Here is a 21,462-nt window from a genome sequence, read left to right on the forward strand (position 1 = left end):
GTGGATTTCAGATGGATTCCGGTTGCTTTTCAGTCGTGTGATTATCCGAGTGTGATTGTGCATGAGCGGGACATGCCCCAACATGTCCTGGAAGGCTTCATCACGGTGTTGCTTTGCGCCATGCGGCTCCACCGCGACACGCGGAACTCCTCCGCACGTCTATCTTAATGTGCTGAAAAAGTGCTGATGTCCACGTCTTTTCACAATTCCTGTGCTAGTCAGACGACATACCGGATCAAGACAGCATCCAGTTTAGAAATGAACGGCAAATTCCACTGTTACAGGAGTTTTTGTCATGGAAAGAGGAGCGGCTCCACCGCATGGCGCAAAGCAACGCCGTGATGAAGCCTTCCAGGACATGTTGGGGCATGTCCAGCTCATGCACAATCACAATCGGATAATCACACGACTGAAAAGCAACCGGAATCCATCTGAAATCCACCTGAAAGCTGTCCTGTTGAGACCAACACGGAGGTGGTTTTGTGCCACGTAATGAACAGCTCCGTGGCGCATCCCTCCGCTTTTCTTTCCATGAAAAAAACTCCTGTAACAGTGGAATGTGCCGAAAAAGTGCTGATGTCCACGTCTCCTGCCTTTTGTGAAAGTCAGACGAGGTCCTGGATCAACAAAGCCTTCACATTGGAAATGATCTGGTTGTTTGAGCATGTCGATCGGCGCTGGGAGCGCGCCGCGCTCTCAGCAGTTGTGGGCCGTCCTTAAAGCGGCAGTAACACTCCTTAATCTGTATAATCCCCATAAAATCGTCCCTGAAAGCCATATTAATTTTCCGAACGGTGTCCACCTGGAGGTCTCTCACAGTTTCTGGAAAAAAAAAATTGATGCAACAAAGCTCCAAATCGTTCAGACATTTATTCGCAATAAAAATCCGATGAGAGGGGTGGACCACTGCTCACCCAAAGCCTGCTCACAGGTGAATGACTTAACAGGCGTGAAAAAACTCACGCATGCGCACGAAGGTTCAAGCTTGTCTGATGCAATCACACGTGATTCAAATCCATATGGTTTTTGCAAAAAAATAAAAAGGGACGATACTTTTCTCACAGACCTCGTACGTACTCAGGCTTTTAAAATGATTTTATTTTTGAGTGATCGTCTACATCTACAAAGAAATAAAGTGAATTTTCTTGGAAAATGGGACTTATAACATGATGATGAATTGCATTAATATAAGTATATGTTTTTATTTATTTTCTTGAAATAAGAAAATTGGAAAACATCTATTTAAATTCATCCTGCTCCAAACATATTGTGTAGCCAATCTGGGTGCTGAAAATTTTGCTTGTTGCCTCTTGTGGATTGTGCATGACTGGTAGAGATGGATGAAAATGTAATAATAATACAAGCTTCCTGTTATGGTAGATGAAGGCACAAACCAGAAATGGCACAAAACAATCTGGAAATGGCACAAACAAAATCTGCCCAGTGGGGAAAAAGCCACAAACTGGACAACATTGTCGTAAAAAGCCACAAACCGATGGTAGATGAAGCCACAAACCGGAAATGACATGGTGAGATGCTGAAGAGCTTCGCTCGTTCATGTCCACGACATACAATAATAACTGCAGTTCAGTGTCCGGGGTCTTCAGTAAGTCCCTTCGGCTGCTCTCTGGTTTGCACTCGGGGTCGCCACAGCAAATCCAAGGTGGATCTGCATGTTGAATTGGCACAGGTTTTACGCCGATGCCCTTCCTGACGGAACTCCACATTACATGGAGAAATGTGGCAGGGGTGGGGGTCCGGGGTCCGGACTGGTTATAAAATTGTTCACAGACTGGCACCCCTCCTACCTGGCCGAGCCCTACGTACCGGCTCGGGCCCTGTGTTCACAGGGTGCAGGCCTATTGTCTGTCCCTAGGGTGAATAAAACGTTAGCTGGTTACAGAGCCTTTTCTTACCGTGCCCCGGCTCTGTGGAATGATCTGTCGACAGTCGGACTCTGTGGAGACTTTCAAGGCCAGACTGAAGACACACTTTTTTCCCTGTTTTATCATTAGTATTTTATACAATAGTGTGTCTTTTTTGTCCTTTTTATTTTATTCCTTTTACTTATTTATGTTTTAATTTTTTAATTGTGTTTTTAATCTTAATTCATTTTATTCTGCCTTTTATATGATGTTGTGAAGCGCCTTGAGGCAACTAGTTGTGATTTGGCGCTATATAAATTAATTAATTTGAATTTTAATAATACTACTATAATAATAATATACTACTAATAATGACAATAATAATGATGATGTTTATTCAAAAATTTATTCATCTTCTCTGGCAATGGATGGGAAAACGCAATAACAAGAACAGATAAATTAAAAACTTGTTTCTTGCTATTCATTCATTCATTTTCTATACCCTCTTACTCCAATCAAGGGTCACAGTGTGGGGTGGAGTCTATCCCAGCCATCACAGGGTGAGAGGCCGAGTACACCCTGGACCTACGGTCAATTTAAAGTCACCAATTCACCAAACCTGCATGTCTTTGGATGTGGGAGGAAGCTGCTGCACCTGGAGAGAACCCATGCGAACTTGCAATCTCCACATAGGCCCCAGATGGGAAGTGATCCCACGACCTTCTTGCTGTGAAGCAAAACTGCTAACCACTAAGCCACTGTGCCAACATTGCTTCTTGCTATGTACATGAAAATGTACTAATTCTACTAATAATATAATGCTGTGAAACAGAATTCCATTTTAGGTACAATAAACTATTTTTCCTACCACTACACCTACTAGGTGGATGAATAATAATAATGACGATAATGATGATAATGACGATAATAATGATGATAATAATGACGATATTAATGATAATGCCGATGATAATGATGATAATGACGATGATATAATGATAATGATGATGATGAGGAAGAAGAAGTAGAAGGAAGAAGATGAAAGAGAACATACAAAATTTGAAAAATGCTTTATCTTATTATATACATATGATGAGGGTGCGGAAACATGAGCACATCACCCCCATCCTCCACACCCTCCACTGGCTCCCCGTTCACCTCCATATAGAATACAAGATCCTTCTGCACACCCATCACTGTCTGCACGGTGCGGCCCCCACTTACCTCACCGAACTGCTCACACCACAAACATCAACCGGACCCGGTCAGGCCAACAGCACCGTTTGCTCCCGCCCAGGACACGGCTTAAAACTATGGGCGACAGAGCCGTTGAGGCCGCAGCTCCCCATCTGTGGAATGCTCTCCCAGACCACCTCAGGGCTCCACAGACGGTGGATGCTTTTAAGAAAGGACTTAAAACCTTCCTTTTTAGAAAAGCATATATGGACTAAATGCTGTTTGCTTTTTTTAAACTTTTTTATACACCGTTTTAAATTGTTGACATTGCTGTATTTTGTTGTTTTATCTGTTTTCTCTGTTTGCACTTGTAGCACTTTGAGGTTTGGTATCAAACAAAAACTGCATTAGAAATAAAATTTATTATTATTATTATTATATACCGTAAAACAATGGACATAAGCCCATCCAGAATCCACGTCAGGGTTTCATTCAACATCATAGGTCACTAGATTTTTTTTAGTCCAATTTTGCATGAGTTTTTTGTTTGTTTGTTTGTTTTACAGCGCATTGTGTTCTGCGTCTTCATCAAGCAGGCCGGTCGCGGCACCAGTCGGCATCACCGTGACGGGAGAGCACCCGAATTGTGTTCTGCGTGTGTCTGTTTATAAGACTCTTCTCGCCCAGAAGAAAAAAAGAGCGCCAACAACTACCCATAACTGTGTTTACTCGGAAAAAGACACCTGCACCGAGGTGTCACTCAGTGGAAAAAGACGCTACAGCGGAGTGGCGCCAGGACGAAGAGGCGCGATCAGAGGAACTGTGAAATACTGGTGAGTCACTATTAATAATTTCTTATGTGTCCTACCTCGTAGGTTGATCGTTAAAATTTAATTTGTTCGTTCTAAAAGCCATAATTATTTATAGGAAAACATTCTATGTTTATTTCTCAAACAAATATTTGGGCCTGAAAACAGTTTTTGATCTTTGGTTTCATTCTATAATACTGGACTTATTTTTCTACTAAGGTTTGAACTTTGAGTGTTTACACAGGCGAGAAAAGTGATAAAATGTTAATGCCTGTTTGAGAAAAGTGTATAAAGTGTGTAGTGAGGGGTTTTACAGCCTTAAAACATCTATAATAATTGTAAAAACTAACGCTGACTACTTCGTGGATTTCGCCTATTGCAGGTTATTTTTAGAACATAACTCCTACGATAAACGAGGGACCACTGTACATTCAAAAAGGGAACTACTAAAAACAAGTTGTTTTCCACAGCTGAAGGCCAGGAGGCTTCTGTGCCGGCACAGAACGGTCCTCACAGATAACATACAAAGTCGCATCACTCTTATTTAAGGGTCACCTTCTGCTATCTCAGAGGATCTGGGCTCTTGGCTCCATCTCCTGCCCCAAGCTGTTATTACCTGCTGCAGTGTGAGTGCTCCTTTGGAAAGGACACAATCACCCCCAAATACGACGACAATCAACCATTCAAGCTCACTGGCGCAGTGTGACTTTAGTTTGGCGGCGGCAGCAGCAGGAGCCGCTTCTCACCGCTCTCTGGTGCGACATATCGCTCGGCCTTTTGAAGGTTCGGATGCACAAGCTTGGCTCCATGCAGGCTGCAAAAGGTCAGTTCCCCAAACGTGGGCTGAGCCAAGCAGCAACAAAGCCATAAGTTTCCATCGCGACAATTCCACTCATTGCCTCCACTGTTCCACACACAACCCGATCAAAGCAGTCAAGGAACAGTGTTTTACAAAATGATATAGGCTCTACTGATACCAACAGAATACCAACAGAATCAAGTTGATATGAATGATTTTAAGATGGGTTTGTGAAGGTTAGAGATGTAGTTTAGAGATTCTGATGAAGCGTTTGAGTGTACAGTTTTATTACTCTGCTACATATTCCTTGGGTAACAGTTGGAGCAGCTTGATCGAAGGACAAGGTCATCAAAAACAGAGTAAGAATAAATCACATTTTCTATGATATGTCTAGAACCATTTGGGCCAGAGAGCTGACCCAAAGCCTGGGGATCACTATCACCCAGGACCTTAAGTGGGAGCTGAACGTCAAGAGAGCACAACGGAGGATGTACTTTCTGTGGCAGCTAAGGAAGTTCAGTCTGCCAAAAACGATGATGAACGTCTACCCTGCCATCACTGAATTCATCATCTCCTCCTCCATCACCGTCTGGTACGCTACTGCCACTGCTGAGGACAGGAGCAGTGTTGTGAAAGTGTAGGAACACGGACCCACAACAGGGGGCGCAATGAACGGACAATGGAGAAGGTAAATAACAAGATTTACTTCTGTGAAACAAGCACAATTAATATAACAAACACAATTTGGGGTTGAATCCGCTGGTGTCGTGTGGGCAGGCTCGAAGGTAGGAGACGTCCGTCTCAGTCGAACCGGAACCACCCAGATCTCCTCTGCCACCGAACCCTGGAAATACTGGAACCGCCAAGTCCCGAATTCCCAGGTGGCCACTGCCTCCGCTCGTCGGATCCGGTACTGCTGGCAGGAGAGAGCAACAACACACAGGCGTGGATGACCGCACCCAGTAACGGAGAGGGGAGAAGCCGCCTCCACCTCTTGTCAAAGAACAGCAGGAAGGTGAGTACTTATCCAAACAATGAAGCTATCTGTAGTCACCAGTCCTGAAAAGGTTGAACAGGTTTAGCTGGTTATGCAATATATAAATGCAGAGAATACTACCTTAGTCTTAGGCGATATCTCGGCACTGAGGTGGAGACACCGTCCTCCTGATATACCTCTGTGCTGAGTGGAACAGCTGTGTCTGGTGATGGGTGACAGCTGTCACCCAGGCTACTCCCATGATGCGGCAGCGCCCTCTGGTGCCTGGAGCCCGCACTCCAGGCAGGGCGCCCTCTGGTGGTGGTGGGCCAGCAGTACCTCCTCTTCAGCGGCCCACACAACAAGCAGACTGCAGTGTATCATCCATGAAGCAGAGAAGGTGATCAACTGCAATCTGCCATCCCTACAGGACCTGTACACCTCCAGGGCCCCAAGGCAAGCAAGGAAGATAGTGGCCAATCCCTCACCCAGGACACAATTTTTTTGTCACCCTCCCCTCTGGCAGATGGCTGAGGTCCATCAGGACTAAAACCTCAAGACACAAAACAGCTTCTTTCCATCCACAGCTAGACTTAGAAATTATGCCTGCTCCCCCTCACTCACACACAGTACAGATTGATCATCCCTGTACTGAAAGGTACTGTACATCTGCATGCCTTTGCATAGCCTCATTCCACTATGTTATATTTATTTGACAGTGAACATAGTTTTGTCTATTTAAGTCCTTTACTCCTTACAGAAGTATTTTTCTTTTTATTGTTGTTCATGCACCAACTACTTCGTACAGGAGTATTTTTTACCTTTTCTTTTTATTGTTGTTCATGCACCAACTACTTCGTACAGGAGTATTTTTTACCTTTTCTTTTGATTGTTGTCCATGCACCAACTACTTTGTACAGGAATATTTTTACCTTTTCTTTTTATTGTTGTTCATGCACCAATGACACCAGATCAAATTCCTTGTATGTGAGAACTTACTTGTAAATAAATTTGATTCAGATTCTGATATCAATCAACTACATCAATCAATTACATGTCATAAAGGACTTTGTGGCATAACTAAAACATCATGAAACAAAGCCATAATTGCGTGAAAAACACTTTTTCTAGGATATCTCCACAACCAATCAGGGTAAAGAGGTGAGCAAAAGTTCATATCGATTGTCATTATTGTCATTGTCATTATTTGATGTAAGTGATTTGATCATGACATCACTAAAACAACATGAAATGTCACAACTGTACAACATTTTCTTGGATATCTCCCCAGCCAATGGGGCTCAAGAGTCTATCCAAAGCTGGTATCAATCAGCTAATCATTTGTCATTATGGACTATAAGTGATGCCATGATAATATCAGTAAAACATCATTCAATTTCAGTGCAGACAAAAAAATGCATTTGCTAGATCTGCAAGCCAAAACCATGTCTACCGTATTGGTATCACATGTGCCACTTCTCCGATACATTGAGATGACATCATACTCTTACAGTGCACTATTATGTGCACAGGTACAGTAATAATCACCTCTCTGATGCTTGTTATTAAATTTATTACTTTGTGATTATGGTTCTTCACAATGCAGTAACCTCCTTCCTGACATGGATAAGCAGCGGCTATCAAACAAACTACAAGCACATAAAAACTAAAACTGTATCATTGCCCGACTACCTGTAGCATTTGGTGGCACTGGATGTTCAAATGTATGCTGTACTTTTTGTTTTAGAATGTTAGAATGACCAGAGCAGATGGCCACCCCTCTGAGTCTGGTCTGCTTCAGGTTTCTTCCTGTAATAAAAAAAAAAAATGCCACCACTGTCACCAATTTGCTTGCACATAGGCTGGGTAAGGTCTCGACAAGGGTCATGCTGGTGAAGGTCACCTGTCGATTTGACATAGTTTAAATAAACCGATCCGAGATTAATTTTGCAAGGACAGACGGACGTGAGACCACCTGTCCTGCAGACACACACCTTCAGCCATTACAACCAGCAGGTATTAAAGCACATTTGATAAACCAGCTTTAAATTCATACTCACACACACACACACACACACACACACACCCTTATTGGCCATGCCGCCCTCGCCTCATGGTGCTCTCAGCGCAGCGCGACGGGAGACAGTGGGTGCACTGTGGAGGGACTGGACCCGCTCCAGAACCTCTCCAGAACATTCCACTGAGAGGCCGCTGGCAGACTGGCTGCTTGGATGCTGGTAAACAAGCACAAAAACAACAACAGCAATGCCGCCGGCTCAACCTAATTCCTACTGAGGACAGAGAGGGAAAAAAAATCCATTGTAAAAGGGGATTAACCTGTGATTTATTTTTCCTGTGATCTGACTATTCTGTTTGTAAATGAATTACGAAAAAAAGAATACAAGGTCTGCCTTTTGGTTATGTTATCAGAGGAGAGCCGACTCTATTACAGTGTTTGGGATCATTTCACAGGGATAAGTGGCTGTTTTAGACTTTCTATCCAGCACGATTGTGATAAATCTTTGTCTTAATGCTGAACCTCGGATGACCTCTGTGTTACGCCGGATTTTCACATTACAACCATGAAATCGGGATGTGCAGAAGTTGTCCTACAGCTGTATTTCATGCAAAAACACAGCCGCTAACAGAATAAATCATTACAGTTTCCTGCACGTACCAGCTGTCGGAACACTTTTTTTAATTTAAATTTTTTTTTTTAAATGCACTCACTGTTTCCCAAACTGCTGGACACCTCAGTGATGTAGCGGCAGAGCAGAAAGTGTGACAATCTGCAACAACCGTGGAAACCGCGACGCCACATAGCTTGAGAAAATATTAAAATAAATATTTTTTAAAATACTATGATTCCTGGTTGTGCACTCAACAAATTGTTGCTTTGGCTGACCTCTGCGTGATTGACAGCATCTGACGGGCTGCAGGTTTGCGTTAACTGCTGCTCGTCCACACACATCAATCACTGTGTTTATGTGCTGAAGCTGCACAGAGTCGGCAGACAGCGCGGTAAATGTTTAATCCAGGAAAAATAGTGCTGTTCAATGTAGTAATGCAAATGTTTGTTCTCCATAAAAAAAATTTAAAAAAAAGTAGATGAATGGAATTTCAGGCCTTGTTTCTCTGCCTCTGCTTTGCTTTTAGTCAGTGAATTTGGATGCTTGTTAGATCTCATTTACATTTCCAGATACATTATCTATATATATGTGCAAGTGTCTGTTTGCATGTGTGTACGTGTCTTTTTTTGTGTGGTTGTGTAGTTGTCGGGCTTATCTGTGGGAGCAGAATGTGAGTATTCCCCACTGTGGTGTTGTGTTGCAGATATGAGGTTTTTCAATGTAATGTGAATTCATAATAGATTTGTGATTAATGAGCGAGTGCAGTGACAGGTGGATATCCTACACCAGTGTGTGTGTGTGTGTGTGTGTGTGTGTGTGCAGGTCAGGGGCTGAGAGTTACCGATGAAAAATAAAATGATGAAAAATAAAAAATAAAATGCAAAAAAAACTAAATGAAAACAGATTCAACATTCAACAAAATTGCTTTGATGCTACAAATGACATCACCACGCATCCTCTACTTCTTACAGAAGTATTTTCTTTAATTGTTGTTTATGCACCAGTGACACCAGATCAAATTTCTTGTATGTGAGAACTTACTCAACAATAAATTAGATTCTGATTCTAATGGACTTGTTAAAAATGAAAAAATAACCTTTTTTTTAGAATGTTATTATTTTTTTGCTTTATTCTACATTTTTATGCAGAAACTCTCTCCCTCTCAGACCTCATTCAATGTGTACCGGCTTCCTTGTTCTTTATTTCTTCATCCAGAATCCTTTCTGTGGGGTTGTGTGGAGGTATGACTGCCTTTGAGTATTTAATGTAACCACAGTGAAAGAATCAAGAATTAACAGTAACCTTTCTGATTTAGTGCTTTTCTGGACAGAAACAGTGTCTCTCTGACCTCATAACTTGCTCAACCATCTCCCTTAGCTTGATTTTCTTTCACGCTTAAATCCATACAAAATCCTTTCTGCTGGGTTGTGTGGAGGCAAAACGTAACCACAGCAAAGCAATCAGAAAAATTTAGTACTTTTTTAAAGCAGAAATGGTCTTTTTCTCTCACCAACCACACCTGCTCCTAATACATCATCAATCCATTAACCATCCAACAGGTGGCAGATCTATGGAATATTACATAGGAACAAAGTTGCTTGGCGCATCAAGCTTCACCAGCTTTGAAAGAGTTTATCCTCATTATATGCCCTTTTATTGTGGTACGTTACAAGAACAATGTTTTGTATGGGTTTACAGAAAACCCACTCACACTGAACAATATCTGCTCTTTGGCTCAAACCAAAACCACCCCCTTGAACACAAGCTCGGGGTGATCAGGACTCTTCAACACAGAGCCCTACAGGTGCTCACAACTACAGAGGGAAGGGCTAAAGAACAACAACATGTCCGGAAAGCCCTCATAATATGTGGGTACCCACGATGGTCCCTAGATAAAGTACAGAAGTCCCAAAGAACAAAGAGACCAGACAGACAGGAGAAGGAGACAAGAAGAAGAGGAGTGTCTCTCCCTTATTTAGCAGGAGTAGGGGAAAAACTACAGAGGATCTTCAGACAGCACAAAATTCCAGTTTACTTTAAACCTGTTAACACCTTGAGACAGAAATTAGTTCACCCTAAGGACAGGATCCCTAGTTACAAACAGAGCAATGTAGTGTATTCTATCAGATGTCCGGAAAATTGTAACGGACACTACATAGGCGAGACTAAGCAGCCATTGCACAAAAGGCTATACCAGCACCGCAGAAAAGGGTGCCGGTGGACCTTAGTCTGCAGTTCATCTTCACCTTAAAGACACTAAGCACACGTTTGAGAACAAGGAAGTTAAAATCTTAGCCAGAGAAAAGACATGGTTTGAGAGAGGAGTGAAGGAGGCATTGTATGTGAAACACTTGAAACGCAGCCTTAACTGGGGAGGGGGTGTGAGACGCACTTTGTCCCCTATTTACAATGGAGTACTCAGATCTAAGCAGTTTCAGTCTTTTGTTCATGGTAATGAGTCATTCACGTCATCAGGAGAGTCGTCAGTCCCATCATTAGGAGGGACAGCTGCCCATTCATTAGGATGGTGCTAACTACCACACAATAGGTGCTAATTATAGCAATTGTTTAGTCACTAGCCAATAGCAGTCTGCCTCTCAGTAGGAGGGGTCTGGTTAGGTTTAAAACTCCAGCTTTTGTGGCTTCTGTTATTCTTCTCTACAAGAGTCAAGACAGAAGTCAGACTACCAGAGCAAGAATTTTAGCTGAGGAAGCTTCTGCGATATGAAGCAAAACGTCCTCGCGTCAAGCAACCCAGTGCAGTTGAAGATTCAAGCTTCTCTACTATAAAGCGTGGGAGCATTTAAAGAGTGAAAACTTTTGCAGATTTCCTTTCTAGATGCTTTACACAGCTGTCAAAAAACATCAAACAAACAGACAGAAAACTGTTGTCTTCTCCGGGGTTGCCTACTTGCCAAATTTGTCATCTGCGTTGTGCATGACCTCACACGCGACCCTCAAACACAGCGGCCACAACTGTCCAAACACTGATGCGCCTGTGCACACATGCTGATTGTAATTACCACATTAACACGCCTTTCTCGTCACTGTTTATACTCAAACATCTGTCTGATACCCGACAGCGAGGGAGTGACCCAGAGATCGCATGACTGTTGTCTCCATGCACACACACACACACACACACACACAGGCCTGCAAGCAAAGCCACTCAAAGAATTCAACACAAAGTTTGACAGAGCAGCAACAGTTTTCATCCTTCCCTTTAATATTCACGTCAACATACCACAAAAATAGCAGCTGCTCAAATCTCTTCCTGGCCTGCTCGCTCTCTGACTCAGATGTCTCGGTTCGGCACCAGTCTCTCTCTCCAATGTTGCAGCCTCGGTCAAAAATGTTACACATTTGAAATAGCTCGCACTCATTTTTAGCATTGGCAAAAGCCGCCACAAGCACCAGAGCCCACACATGCACTCATACAAACACATACAAAATGAGGCGTGAAGTTAATTAGATGTGGAGCTGAGAGACAGCGTCTTCGTGCTGGGACACGAGTCATCCACACTGCACCTCCAGGGAAAACGGGGAGAGAGTGCGCACACTACTGGATAGATGGCAACAAATCTAACCAAATATGCAAATACACATACAACATATTACACATTAGGATGCAAAATATCTGCAATATATGCAAAATATCACTGCACGTCATCTTGCATATTATATATATATATATATATATATATATATATATATATATATATATATATATATATATATATATATATATATATATATATATATATATATATATATATATATATATATATATATATATATATTTTTTTTTTTTTTTTTTTACAGATATTCATCATGACGTTGGACTGTAAAGAATGTTTTCTATAAATGACAGGATTTCAGGGTATGCTGGACATTATGATATGTTTCACTATTAATAATACTAATGGTTCACATCATATGCGGTTACCGCAACCACATATAAGTTAGCATTTTAAGATAATCCATCGCTGAAACAATGTCCAAAGCACTGAAGTATAAAAATTACTTGCATTTAGATTTTCTGACCCAAAGATGTGATCATAAATGTCGCTGGAATTTTTAAAATAAATACCAGAGAGTAAAATCAGACTGACAATATATTGTCAGTTGTTGACCCAGATGTAATTCGCATTCCAGTCCTGCTGGTGGCAGTAATGCATCGAGCACTGATTTAGTGCCTGAAGAAAAGATGTTGACTTTGAATTATACCACGCATCCATTACTATATAGTTAATGTTGTTTAGTACATACCCATCCATTATAGTAGTGTATGCTTCAAGTAAGAGGTACAATTTGGAAGTACTACGCTGCCATTAGTATACTAGTCCTTTGACCTGGCAATGTAAAAATGTCACATATGCGAAGATACACGTCGCAAAAAATTCTATTTTGCATTAGCAGACTTTTTAAAACTTTTCCTGATGTATCTTTGTACAATGCCACAACTCCTTGAATGGTGCTATAATTTTTATGCATATATCTGCTGTCTTCTTTAGGGGTGGTGGCCAAGTGGTTAATGCACTTGGTTTCAGTGCAGAAGGTTCCGGGTTCAAATCCCACCCCTGTCACATTTCTCCATGTAATGTGGAGTTGCGTCAGGAAGGGCATCCGGTGTAAAACCTGTGCCAATTCAACATGCAGATCCACCTTGGATTTGCTGTGGCGACCCCAAGTGCAAACAAGGGAGCAGCCGAAGCGACTTACTTATCTGCTGTCTTCTTTAAATTTTCCAGTGAACTTTTTCAATTAGCAGGCTCCAGTTGCAGTGTATTCTGTTTGCACACTATGGAGGTAGTAGATAATCCGGGTACCATTTGAGTATTACTATACGCCTTCTGATATTCCAGCTTGTGCATACTGCTTTTTGCCTACTATACAGTGCACTAATATGTGTATTCGACTGAATCCAAAGAGGAAGAAAGAAGAATTCGACCGCACCAAGGATGCAACGCTGGCATCAGGGAGTCAATAGCCCAATATTCCATTTACCAGATTTGTTTACCACTACACTACTTTATTTGTCTGGTTCCATGGTATATGCACAATACTGCAGTGGAAATGCCTTATCGATGTACGTGGTATAGTTGTTCCGACAGAAAGGCTGGTGAAAAACATCTTTCTACAAGTGAGTATTTAAACTTCTCTGTTTCTTTTTTTTAAAGAAAATTAAGACAAATTGCTTATACTGTTAAACAATAGAGATATGTTGGAATACGAAGTAACTTTAAACCACACATAAACCACTGAACCAATTTCTAAACTGCTGACAGTCATTCTTCAGAAATGTTTTCAAATGTTTTGAAAATTGCCATCTCAAGGTTAGCGGCTAGCGCTTGTCAGAACAGCACACTACTGCAGATTGATGATTTGAAACGGTTTCAAACCACACATGAACACTGACACTGTGGACAAAAATAATACAATGGTCAATCAGACAACGGTGAGAAATTTGTTTTAAAAACAGCCTTTTAAGATACATTTGCTAAAGAAAACAATAGGTTGCAGAACTAACGTGCTAGCTTTAGCTTAGCTCCAGTGCATTCATTACCAGCAGATGGCATTTTATTTTGAAATGGTGTCAAAAATCATCTAAATATATATATATATATATATAAAACTTGATATGGATGCACATTTATACACTGTCCAGCAGGTGCCACTGTGCAGCAGCTAACTTCTTCCTTTTCATTCTTAAGCCCTGGTCCCAACAAATAATGAAGGATGAATAATAAATCAAATCAAAATCAAATCAATTTTATTTATATAGCACCAAATCACAACAAACAGTTGCCCCAAGGCGCTTAATAAACCACATAGCATGTTTTTTTTGTTTTTTTTTGCTACAAGAGGAAGTATTCAACTATGGTGGGAGAATAGTGGCTCTGAGAGACTCTTACTATGGAATACTGTCTGAAACATGGGTTTCACAACATTTAAGAACAGTTTTTTGAGTTTACCTCAAGTACACTGTACTATAGGGTGGTCCTTATTTTGCAAAGTTTTGAAATTTAATACTTTGACTCCCTGAATAGGTTCCAATTGATTAAAAAACATTTTGTTCGTATAAATTCATTTTTAGAGGTAGCTCAAAAGCATTGAAATTTAGCTATTTTCTGTTATATAACGTGATACAAACTAAAGCTTAATGGTACCCCAACCCATCCTAAACAACATATCAAAGTCCTGATGAATCCTCCTGGTGTTCACTTACAAATCCAAGATGGCCTCTACGGGTGATTTTCAAGCTTTGGTTAGTATAGCGTTAGAGTCTCGAGGTCGGATGCGCCCACTGAGGTGTTACCCAGATTTACAGATTTTGATGGTATCTCGCTTGGTGTGCTGACAAAGCTCATGACGTCTACAAAAAGTACAACTTGTTTACTTGATCCTGTACCAACAAAACTATTTAAGGACCTGTGGCCCATTCTTGGACCGACTGTGCTGGAAATGATAAATCTCTCATTAACTTCTGGATCTGTTCCTAAATGTTTCAAGTCTGCAGTGAATAAACCATTACTTAAGAAATCCAATCTCGACCCTAGTGTATTGAAGAATTATAGACCGATATCTAATCTATCATTTTGTTCTAAAATCCTGGAAAAAGTGGTTTTGTGACAGCTTGTGGACTACCTCACTGGGAGTAATCTTTTTGAGCCACTGCAGTCTGCTATTAGAAAATATCACTCCGCAGAGACAGCACTTACTAAAGTAGTGAATGACCTTTTGCGAGCAATGGACTCAGATACCACCACAGTCTTGGTGCTGCTGGATCTTAGTGCTGCGTTTGATACTGTGGATCATCATATTTTACTCAATAGGCTGGAGAATCACTTTGGGATTACTGGAACTGCTCTTGCCTGGTTGACGTCATACCTGTCCAGTCACTCTTACTGCGTATTGTGTAATGGCATCTCCTCTGATTGTAGGGACATGAAGTTTGGGGTTCCTCAGGGATCCGTTTTAGGCCCCCTGCTTTTTTCCCTTTATGTAGCACCTCTTGGGAATATACTGCAGCGCTTTGGGATTTCCTTTCATTGCTATGCTGATGACACTCAATTGTACATGCCAATAACTGCTGGTAATCTCACTCACATAAAATCTTTGGAAGATTGCCTTGCATCAGTAAGAAGTTGGATGTCTAATAACTTCCTACTTTTAAATTCTGATGACTGAAGTTATGGTTCTTGGTCCAGCGAGGTATCGGCATAAATTTGATCAGCTAGCACTTAGCTTAGGTTCATGTGTTATACATCATACGGATAAAGTGAGGAACCTTGGAGTAATTTTTGATCCTACATTGTCCTTTGATCTCCACATTAGAGACATTACGAGGACTGCCTTCTTCCATCTGCGAAATATAGCGAAGATTCGTTCCACCCTGTCTATGGCTGCTGCTGAGACTTTGATTCATGCATTTGTCTCTTCTAGATTGGACTATTGTAATGCTCTGTTTTCTGGCTTACCGCAGTCCAGGATTAGGGGTCTTCAACTGGTTCAAAATGCTGCTGCCAGACTCTTGACACAAAGCAGAAAGTTTGACCACATTAAACCCGTTTTGGCATCCCTGCACTGGCTTCCTGTTCCTGCAAGATCGGATTTTAAAGTACTGTTATTAGTTTATAAAATCGTTCATGGACTTGCACCTCCCTATCTGGCTGACCTGGTAAGCCCCTATGTACCAGCTTGGGCCCTGCGTTCTCAGGGTGCAGGACTTCTGTGTGTTCCCAGGGTGAATAAAAGTCTGCCGGTCACAGAGCTTTCTCCTACCGTGCCCCAGCTCTGTGGAACGATCTCCCAGCACACATTCGGCAGTCGGATACTGTGGAGATTTTTAAGTCACGTTTAAAGACTCATTTGTTTTCTCTGTTTTATCATTAGTGTTATGAAGTGTTTTTATTCTTGTATTCTTTTATGGTTGTCTTTCTTTTATGGTCGTTTCTTCTTTTTTTTGTGTTTTAAATTTTTAATTGTTTTTTGTGTGAAGCGCCTTGAGACGATTTTATCGTGAATTGGCGCTATATAAATTAATAAATTTGAATTTATATAATTTGGTCACTTTTCAAATGGGTCAGACTTGTCAATTTAATGTACAATGGTTCATTTCAGGTCAACTTAGTGTATAAATCTCATTGTTCCAGGCAATGATAGCGGTGAACTGGCTGTTGGAAGCAAGTTAGACACAAAACCAAACCAGCTGATTTCAAAAGAACAGCATTGAGCCCGAGCGTGTTTTAACCGAGTGGCCATTCGCGGAAGTACAAATTCTTACCTTTGGATTGGCCACTTTGCCGGAAGTGACATGGTGCCGACCTCAAGAATAGCACGAAAATAGCAAGATTTCAATTGGAACCTCTTCAGGGGGGTCAGAATATTACATTTCAAAACTTTGCAAAATAAGGAGCACTCTACTGCAGTACCAACTAAATGTTTTGGTACCATCACTGTGTTCTTTCCATGAATTGCAGGGTTTTTTTTTATTTTTATTTTTTAACCATACTGCATTTGGCAACATAGTGCACATCATCTTTCCAACTTGTGAGCTCACGTGAAGATGGGCACCATCTCCAGCAGGTGGCAGGCATGTCTATGAGATTTTACATAGATTAAGTGAAGTTGCTTTTGTTGACTCGTGGTGCATCAATGTTCATCAGATTTCAATAGGTTTGCCCTCATTATATGCCCTTTTAGGTTGGAGACATAAAAGATGATGCTATTTAGTTATTGACTATTTTATTGCCTACACAACGTGGCTGGATGGATGAAAATCGCCCACTTGTCTATATTTTTGCGAGGCCCAATGCTGGGAAAAACAACAATGAATCACTGCTCTCAGAGTCAAACAGTGCTCACCTTTTGTTAGATTTTTTTATCTCACTTGCTGTTTTTCTCTTGATCAATGTGAACCAAAATAGGTTTGTTCAAAAACTTCAGAGGCTGAGTGTCCATTTATAGTTCCATGGAACTGTTTTCTAGCAATCATCCTGTGTCTATTGGTTTTCCCTCATGACTGGACTGTGTCCTGAATGCAGAACAGCTTTACTGCCACATTCCAAAACTTTCTTGTCGACATTCATAAAATTTTCAACTTCTGTCGCAGAAGTGACATACATTAACAGGAACAACAGATAAGCACAAACAAGTAAAAAACAAACAAAAAAGATAGAATGTATCAGGTAGCATCTCCCCTTGAGACCTGCAGTTTCTGCAGATAAAGCTCTTTCTTCTAATCCCTCAGTCTCCTGCTTAATTTAGTCTGCCTATGGAATGAGTGCAGGGTTGGGAATTGACAGAATCCATGGAATTACTTTACACAATCAACATGCAAAATGACAGACGTATTCAGGTACAGTTACATAAATGTAATCAGATTAAAGCACATGAGGTAGAAGTGATTGTTTTAGAGACTATAAGCATTATCAGCTTTCTCTAAAATTGTTTATGGTGCTGGTTTCTAAGTGGATGCATTTTAATATTTGGTCAGCGCAGCTTGTGGCAACCCAAAAACAGAAGAATACATTCTGCTGTTAAACAATGGGAAAAGCATTAAACCATTATTGGATAAGCTGCGTGGGACTCCATAGGGAATTCACTACATTGATACATTCATCATGTTTTACTGTCACTATGTCATAAGATATACTTAAAGTAAAATACACTTAAGTCAAGTTAATGACAACACATATGCTGAACAATCCTTATGTACCACAAACAAGCTGGAGATGAATGCAAAAAGATCTCACTTCAGGAAATTAAGTCTTAATGCACAAGTACAATCCAGCTCTTCACTTTAATTCATAAGGTAATTTCTAGGCTTTGGTAAAGCCTCGACATGCATCATCTGAGTTAAATAAATGAATGAATGAGTCTGTCCTTTCCAGTAAGGTTGCACGATATTGGAAAAAAAAAACTGACACTGCCAATTTTTTGCCAAGAAGATGGACGCATGCACATAACTGATGTAAGGGGCGAGTCAATGTAGCAGCAGAAGGCGAGCAGGTTTCAAAGCAGCAAATTGAGCAAATAGAGTCTTTTAATCTGTTCTGTTTGTCCATTTAGTCGGATTCATTATCACAGCCAGCAGCAAATGTATCCACAGAAGAAGCCCTTGTTTTGTTAAATGCCATTTGAAAATACTTTAATTCCTTATCGTGGAAATTGCTTGTGAATAAACAGCATTTATAAATAAGTCCCTCTGTGTTATAATACGGCGCTCTGGGTGCGTCTCTCAGCCTGAGATGAAGAAAACCATCACTTTGTGCCGCCAACCAGAACAAAAATAACTTATTGTAAAAGCTGAAAGTCTGTTCTGCAATTATTTTATGTGTGCCACACAGCACTCCATTCAGTCACGATTAGTGTTCACCACAGCCATCCATCATCTCTTCAGCTTTCTGCCCACAGCAAAAATAAATAAATTCATGACCCACCAAAACAAAAAAGTATATTAAATTACACTGTTAACAACAACATGTCATTCATTCTGAGGTTAGAGAGGTAGGAGTATGACATCATCATTTCAGAAACGCGTGTGTTTTCAGATTTATCCACTCTGGGACACGTACCATTTTCAGCCACCGAAAACAAGACTAGTTGCGAGGGAGTCAACTGCTTTTTTTTTTTATTTTATTTTTTTTCCCTCGGCTGAGAACCTGATTGATGCGTAGAGCTCAGCGAGGGACAAGGTGCACAACACGCATTCCCATTACCAGGATCTTTTATTTGAGTAAATTCAATATCTTTGACAGCTTTTGTTGGTTAATCGTGAAAAATGCAAGCAGATTTTTACCCCTTTGTAACAGTTGACCAAGGAACTGATTGATAAATGGACTGCATTTGTATACCGCTTTTCCATCTGCACCAGACGCTCAAAGCGCTTTATAATTATGCCTCACATTCACCCATTCACACAAACACACTCACCCACCGATGTCAAGGTGCTCACTACACACCAGGAGCAACTTGGGGATTAAGAGTCTTGCCCAAGGGTCCTTAGTGAATTTCCAGTCAGGCTGGGACCCAATAAGCAGAGAGCAAAGACAGGTTAAATAGGGAGTGACAAGATTTATTTACACAGAGAAAGAGATGATTTTACAAGGGAATAGAGAAATTTGCATGATGAATGAACGGCCAAAAGGAGACACTAAGAAACCACAGCACTGGAGGACGAGGACACTAGGAGGGGAGTACAACAAGCTGCAGACTGCAAGGAACCAGGGACCACAATTAGACAGCAAAATGAAAGATAAATCCACAAAGGAGTGATAAAGATAATCCACTGCAGGTAGTGTCCAGAGGAGGAAAAAATCAATCTGCAACAATATCCATGTGATCCAACTTGGGTTAGAGAGAATCAAACAAAAGGTACACTTAAAACTGAATTCAAAGACAACAGCTAAACCAGGAAATACAGAGTTCAAAATGACAAGGAAATAACAAGAAAACACTGTGCACGAGGAGTCCAAAACATAACCACTTGATGTAACGGACCAGCCTGCAGCCCCGACCACGACGCCCTTATCACTTGGCAATGGAAGGGCGTATCCTTAATTTAATTATGCCACATCATGAGTGCTGGTGATGTAACTATTGCACATGAACATCATGATGGCGATCCTCAAGCGCTATATATCATGCAGCCCTACTTTCTGGTTAAATATGATAACTCAAAAACAATAAATGCATCTTGTCAAGGCATGCATGATGAAAATTAGGAGCAGGTGTGATTCAAGTTGCATGTGACTTAAAGCTACAGTGTGTAGGACTTGGTGTCATCTAGTGGTGAGGTTGCAGACTGCATTATATACAGTTGCCAGCAGTGTTGCCACAGTTACTTTTTCAAAGTAACTGGCAAGTAAAAAAAAAGTAACTTAGATATTTTACTGATGACACAATTTTAAAAATAAGTTAGATTACTAGTTACTTTCAGCAGCTGTCAACAACAACCCCCCTGCCACCTCAACATGAAAATGATAACCCGTTTTGCCAATACTCACTATATAGTCACCCTTTCTTGACTTCAATGAACATAAATACTTGTATTATAAAAAATAAAATACAGGCATCTTTCTTAACCTCATATTTAAATGTTGACAGCACTGTAATGGTAAAACTTACAGTTTTTAACCTACATTATTTATAAATGTAACTATTAAGTTATTTCTAACATTTAAATTCTTTCTAAACATTTTGTTAAAATTATAATAATAATAATAATAATAATAAGTAGTACTAGTAATAGTATGAAAAAACTGAACCTTTAATCTAGGGCTGATGTAGGGAGCCCCCCCCCAGCCCGCGCATTAGTATATCCGCGTAGTGGATCAGCTGTTTTTAGCGAGGACACACACACACACACACACACACACACACACACACACACACACACACACACACACACACACAGAGAGAGTTTTAAAGAAAAAAAAGCATGTAAGAATTACAACAGTTTTTAAATTTGGATCTGCTGCACAGTGGATACGGCTCTGTGCTTGCCACTTACTGAAAATGGGTGAAGTGGGCAGTTCAACCGAACGCCGACCTCTCCCTGCTCACTCACAGCGATCGACCCACAATAGGAATGCACAGTGACTCTGAGAAGTAGCTTTAATCTGATTATTGATTTAGACAGATTAACGTGCTACATTACTCGTTACTGAAAAAAAGCACTCAGATTAGAGTAACGCGTTACCGGTGTTGCAGACCGAACTGTCCCTCCCCTAAAAATCGGTCCAAATGACCCACTGCGCATGGGTCATTTGGACCTCAGCAGCTCGTCTGAGACAGTCTCTTCACCCAAAGCGATCAAATGGATAAATGGGATTATAAACCATCATCTGATAAAGGTAAAACCTCTTGAATCATTCTAAAGTCAGTTTTAAGCAGAAACAAAGCCATTTAAAGCAGAAACAAGGCAAAACTCTGATGCTTTGAAATGACCGAAGCGCAGTGAACGCAGCAGCTAATAGCTCATGTAGCCATGGTGCTCTGATCGCTTCCTCCATCTTTTTTGATGAGGTAACGCTGAATTCATGTGGAAATGATTGTTGTACAAAAGCTTCAGATATCTGTCCCTGAGATAGATGATGACTGGAGTGCAGTTTGAAGCACAAACAAGGTGATAATCGGTGAACCGCGGCTAATGACGCATGGGCAGTGAAAGCAGGGTGGACCAATTTTGAGGGGGGACCGT

At 40.9% G+C, this 21,462-nt stretch overlaps 1 protein-coding gene and 1 long non-coding RNA gene across 2 annotated transcripts in view; one reads left to right on the forward strand and one right to left on the reverse strand.

Annotated features, from left to right (window-relative positions):
- The window catches only part of ext1c (exostoses (multiple) 1c), a 199,385-nt gene that overhangs the window by 84,887 nt on the left and 93,036 nt on the right, over positions 1-21,462 (reverse strand). The gene's annotated exons all lie outside the window — the stretch shown is intronic.
- LOC117501277 lies at positions 536-7,441 on the forward strand. The gene is made up of 3 exons (XR_004557994.1): positions 536-546; positions 2,031-2,042; positions 7,373-7,441. It is a non-coding gene; the product is annotated as an uncharacterized LOC117501277 (long non-coding RNA).

This window comes from Thalassophryne amazonica, chromosome 20 (genome assembly GCF_902500255.1).
Source record: "Thalassophryne amazonica chromosome 20, fThaAma1.1, whole genome shotgun sequence".
Classification (NCBI taxonomy): Eukaryota; Metazoa; Chordata; class Actinopteri; order Batrachoidiformes; family Batrachoididae; genus Thalassophryne; species Thalassophryne amazonica.